Genomic DNA, 6,060 nt, shown 5'->3' on the forward strand with positions numbered 1-6,060 from the left:
ACGATGATCCACGGATTCAGACATGGCCGTAATGAGAACTGGGTGTTTTCCCAAGAGTAGATAAATGCATACGAATGGCTTTAACCTACATTTACAGGCGAGGTTTTAACAAGAGAGAATTAAAGGACTGAAAATTACCATACAAGAATAACTCATATTTAGTGAGAAGTCATTTGCTTTACTGAATAAAGGACAATTTTAACAAGCGTATATATAGAACAAAGGTATAATGAAGGTCAGGAATTTTGCTGGCTCAGTCAGTAATTCACTGAGAATAGCACAACAATTCTCACAAATCAATCTCAGAGAGAAAGCAATGTTACCTTTTCCATGAACATAAACTGTGAAATACTAGTGACTGTGCTGGAAGTAATACTGTTTAAGGCACTCCTCATAGGAAATATGGTCAAGATTCATAATTGCACAAATTTGGAAGGCCTTACATTTCTCATCACAAATTGCACTGCTTTGTCATAACTCACAAAGAAGTAATTATAGTATTTTATGAACTGCTTACTATCCGGGACTGCCAATTGCTTAGCTAATACATACAAACTTTTTGGCTGCAAATCTTCAATATCATAGGCCTGGGTGAGGATGTACTCCAGCGTCCAGTTGGATTCTTCCTTTAGATTAGCTTCTGTCAGGTTCAAGTAATACTGCCACATATCCAATAATTTATAATCCTGAGGAGCATACCGAAACAGTCTGACGCCAGGATTGTTGGTTTGTTTTTCTAGAACACCTTTCACAGGAGTAACAGCAGGAGCCACAAACAAAGAACTTAGTGGCCTTCCTTTTTCATCTGAGAGAACCATAATGCTATCTCTGTGAGTGTGTCCGTAAAAGTGTCCGGCAATGATGTCGCTATATTTTCTAAAAATATCTACCAGCTTCTCATTGTAGTACCCTCTCATCGCTGTGATGCTCTCTGAGCAGGGCAGGTACCCCACCGGGATGTGTGCTATGATGTACACCTTCTCTTCATCGTGCCGAGAGCTGTTCAGTGTATATTCCAGCCATTCAAGCTGATTTCCTGGGTCAGTCTTATTCAGAGTGACAATATTAGGGCCGTAATACAGGTTTGTGTTCAGACTGATGATCCTAAGGCTCGGATTAACTTTCTGTGAATAAAAGCCACCTTTCCTTAAAGTATGAAGAGCGTCTTCATTCAGCCACGGTTTCCAAAGGTCAGCTACGGCACTGTACACTTTGCTGGTGATCACAGGCAGCTGATCCTGTGGCCAATAGTCATGATTTCCCAGCACAGGGAAAACCTGGAGATTTGGGAAGTGATTCTGGATAGTGGTTGTCATATTAGCAATCACATTTATGACCTTGTCTGTCGAGAGTTCTCGCACTGGAACGTGAGGTGGGCTATCCCCTGTCCATATCATGAAAGATGCTTCTTGTCCTGAATTTTTAATAAAATCAAATGCTGACAAAATCAGCTGATACGGAGAATCACACAGAACGTCTCCAAAAGGGCCAGGATTGGAGGCATTTGCACCTTTGGATGAAGAGCACACTTTTGTGTGGTCATCTGTGATGTGGTAAGTGGGATCTAAGTGTAAGTCAGTCACATGCCAAAACTGTCCCACGGCGGGCGCGGGGCGCGGGGCGCGGACGGGCGCCAGGGGCAGCCCCAGGCCGGGGCGGCCGTTGGCCCACTTTTTAATGGATTGTTTGTCTTTTTAGTGTTGACTTATAGCATTTCTTTATATATGCTGGATATTAAACTCTTACCAAATATGTGGTTTCCAAATATTTTTTTCCCATTGAGTAGGCTGTCTTTTCACTTTCATGATAAAGTCCTTTGATGCACAATAGTTTTTAACTTTGATGAGGTCCCATTTGTCTATTTTTTCTTTTATTGCTTGTGCTTTAGGTATAAACTCTAACCAAACAGTTTTTTTTTTATGATATCAGAGGAAATTTATTCATGGCAAAAATATTGATTGATCACCTATTATATGCTACTTGCAATTTTAGGTACGGGGGACATAGAGGAAAACAAGGACAAGGTCACTGCCGTCATGTAGTTTACAGTTGGAGGTGGTGGCAGAATAACTAAACCAAAAACCCAAACACATAGGTGCATAAGTAGACAAATACATGGCTCAACAAGAAAAAGGTCAGATAATAATAAATGCTGGGTGGAGAACTGAAGTGGGGTGATGTGAAGGAGAACGGCTGGGTGAGAAATTCAGATCAGGTGGTCTAGGATTACCTCTTTGGGGATATCCAAATAGCAAGAAGGAACTGGGAAAATATTGCCGACAGAGGAAAGAGCAGGTGCAAGGACTGAAGGGGGGAAATAGCGTGGCACATCTGAGGAATGAGGAAAGGTGACTGGGACTGGGATTGAATGGGTGGTGGTAATAGGAGAAGAGGTTGGAGAGGAAGTCAGTAGCCAATTCCCACAGACTCTGTGTGCCAGGAAAGGACTCCAGGTTTTCATCTAAGCGCCATGGGAAGTCTTTGGAGGATTTTAAGCAGGGGAAATATATAATATGATTTATGATTTAAAAATATTATTCAGGCTTTGTGGAGAATTGCTTGAAAGGGAGCAAGAAAGGAAGTTTGAACATCAGTCAGGGGGTAATTACAGTGGTTTCAGTCTCAGATAGGATCACGATTTGGACTAGGGTGGTAAAAGTGAAGATGAAAAACAGATGATTCTGTGTTTTCACACATTCATTTTCTCAGTAAATCTCTTTTGAGCACCTATTATGTAGGCACTGTTCTAGGTAAGAATATTTTTGCAGTCTTCTTGTTGATGGCTTAGATGTACAAGGAAATTGAGGGAGTTAAGATTTCTCAAAGGGAGAAATCGAATATAAAACCTAGGTTTGGGGTTGAGCAACTGGGTAGAGGTTGGTGCCATTTACTGAGGAGTAGAAGACTAAGAAGGAAGCATTTTGGGGTGGAGGAGTGTTGAGGATATCCTGAGTTCTTTCCAATGTTGGCAATTTTATGTATGAGTCACATATGAGACATCTTAGTAGGTAATGGGTTATATGAGTTTGAATTTCCAGGAGTAATCATTGTTGAAGAAACAGATTTTGGAGTTATCGATGTACAGATGATATTTAAAGCAAGTGAGATCATTTTGTAAGAACATATAAAAAGAGAAAAGAATGGCAAGGACCATCTAACAGGGGAATAAGAACCAACCAGCAAAAGAGACTAAGAGGGAGCAGCCAGTAAAGGGGGAGGAAAACGAGGAAATCATGGATGTTGCAGAAACCAGAAGGTATTTTGAAAGGGATGGAGGTAGTGGTGGTGTACTGTGCCATGTGTTTCTGAGAAGCTGAGTGAGATGATGACAGAGACGTGACCATTGGGTTTGACAGAATGGATTTCTGTTGATGAAATTGATGAGGTTGACAAGGGATTTTTCAGTGTTGTGTGGGAACAGAAGCCTGATTAGAGTCGACTAAAGAGAGACTGTGAGGCAAAGAAGGGGAGACAGTGACTATAGAGAGTTCTTTCTTGAAGTTTTGTTGAAAGGGGGGAGCAAAGAAATGGCTAGGTGGTTCAGTTATTGGTACTGACAGGCTCAGAAGTTTGACAGGGGAGCGGGTAACTGAGATGTGGAAGGAAGGACAGGTGCAGCCGAGGAGTGGCAGACCTGAGAGGAGGAGGTGTCGGAAGGATCTTCCAGGTGGATAGTGAAGTCACCAAGAGTGATGGAGAAGAAGAGAGCAAGCCTGGTACTAGAGTTCACAGTGACAGTAAATGAAGAGGAATGATCTGGGGGAAAGAAATAGACCACCCAGAAGGGTAGTATAAGGTAAAGTCCACTGACATGAATTTAGGACTTGGGGGATTTAAATACGGAGGGAGGAAAAGTGGTTTGGAAGTGGCAATGAGGAACAAGGAAGATACATGACCCCACTTGTAAGGTACAGATGTATTCTCAGGGGCATGCGGTAGAAACAGTGCTGTCAGGGAGAAATTCAAGTTTCAGATGGGTAGGAGATGAAAGAATAATTCCAGGAGAAAGTGGAGAACATGGGAGAGTCTGTGGGCTACACAGTGTCTAGAGGGCAGGACAAGGATTTGAGAGGCAGGAATTTGTAAGATATTGGATTGATTAATAGAGGTACAGGGATGTGCATAGGAATTAGAGGGCAACAAAATGAATGTAAGGAAACCAGAAGTAAGAATTAACAAAGATTAAAGTAGATATTTCTAAAAAGGGAAAATGATGGAATGAATGAATAAGATGAACTATTAGCTCATCTAACTGAAGAAAAAAGAGAGAAAGGCAAATACATAAAACAAGAAATAAAAGGAAATAAACCACAGACATAGAGGAAATTATAAGAATCATGAGACTGCCTTGTTCAGGTTGATGCAAATAAATTTGAGCACATGGATGAAATTAATAATATTTTAAGGAAAACATAATTTACGATATTGACTTCTATCATCATAAAAGAGATACAGAAATTTGTCAAAGAGCTACTTTTTCATAAAGGACCAAACCCAGATGCTTTCACAGAGGAAATCCTTAAAGAACAGATAATTCCAATATTATTTAAACTGTTGCAGAGGATAAAACATGTAGAAAACTTCTAACGTCTCTTTATAAAGCATATATAATAGTAATACCAAAGTTGGTGTTCTAGTTTGCTAGCTGCCAGAATGCAAGATACTGGAAACAAAATGGCTTTTAAAAAGGGGAATTTAATAAGTTGCTAGTGTACAGTTCTAAGGCCGAGAAAATGTCCCAATTAAACAAGTCTATAGAAATGTCCAATCACAGGCATCCAGGGAAAGATACCTTGATTCAAGAAGAATGATGAAGTTCAGGGTTTCTCTCTCAAGTAAGAAGGCACACAGCAAACACAGGGCTTCTCTCTTGGCTGGAAGGGCACATGGCGAACAAGGCATCATCTGCTAGCTTTCTCTCCTGGCTTCCTGTTTCATGAAGCTCCCCAGGAGGCGTTTTCCTTCTTCATCTCCAAAGGTCACTGGCTGGTGGACTCTGCTTCGTGGCACTACAGCATGCTCTACTCCGAATCTCTTTCATTCTCCAAAATGTTCCCTCTTTTACAGGACTCCAGAAACTAATCAAGACCCACCCAAACAAGTGGAGGCACATTTCCCCCAATCCAGTTTAACAAACACTCTTGATTGGGTTACATCTCCAGGGACATGATCTAATTACAGATTCAAATGTACAGTATTGAATAGGGATTATTCTGCCTTTACGAAATGGGATTTAGATTAAAACATGGCTTTTCTAGGGGACATACATCCTTTCAAACCATCACAGTTGGGTATTAATTCTGTTTCTATTTCTGGACTCTGTTCCGTTCCATGTATCTATTTGTATATCTTTATAACAGTATCACCATACTGTCTTGCTTACTGTAGAGAACTCTTGAAATAAAGTAGTGTTAATCTTCCAGCTTTGTTTTCTCATAGTTGTTTTGGATATTCTAAGTCCTTTGCATTTCGATGCAGGACCAGACTTATGTGTAGGTAAAAAAACGAAATAAAATATTAAGAAACAAAATCCAGTAGTAGCTGAAAAGACTAGCATAAAATGACCAAATTGGGTCATTCCAAGTGGAATAATATATTCCATAACCCAAATATTTGGTCACTTTAGTAACACAGGGATTCATAATATTTTGGATTATTTAATATATTATTCCACTTGGAATGGATATAGTGTGGTTCTTATGCCTTCTTGCCCTATCTCTGGACAACATTTCCTTTCTTCCTTCACCAGTTTCTTCCCTTTGCAGTTCTTTTGACCTCTTTTTTCTCCATGTAGCTCTATGTTGCACCCATTTACTCCCTGCTCCCATTGTTTTGTCTTTATTCTTTTATCTCTTTATACTTCATCCTATTTCTGCCTCCACACCTCTGCTGTTTGTTTTTCTGTGACTGCTCTTGTGTTCTTCCATTTCCTACTGTTAGTGAATGAATTTGGGACTCATCCTTTAGTCCTTCGGGCCACTTAGGTCCTGTGGTCTTACTGTCTTTTGTCTTCATAAACCAGGGAGGGTAAAATGCAATTAGATTGTGTGTTCCCTCGAG

The 6,060-nt window shown here is 40.4% G+C and overlaps 1 pseudogene; it reads right to left on the bottom strand.

Moving 5' to 3' along the window:
• Positions 1–292: 292 nt before the first annotated feature.
• On the bottom strand, positions 293–1,499 carry LOC143679013 (cyclic GMP-AMP phosphodiesterase SMPDL3A pseudogene; annotated as a pseudogene).
• Positions 1,500–6,060: the final 4,561 nt, after the last annotated feature.

Source organism: Tamandua tetradactyla, chromosome 4 (genome assembly GCF_023851605.1).
Source record: "Tamandua tetradactyla isolate mTamTet1 chromosome 4, mTamTet1.pri, whole genome shotgun sequence".
NCBI classification, from domain to species: domain Eukaryota; kingdom Metazoa; phylum Chordata; class Mammalia; order Pilosa; family Myrmecophagidae; genus Tamandua; species Tamandua tetradactyla.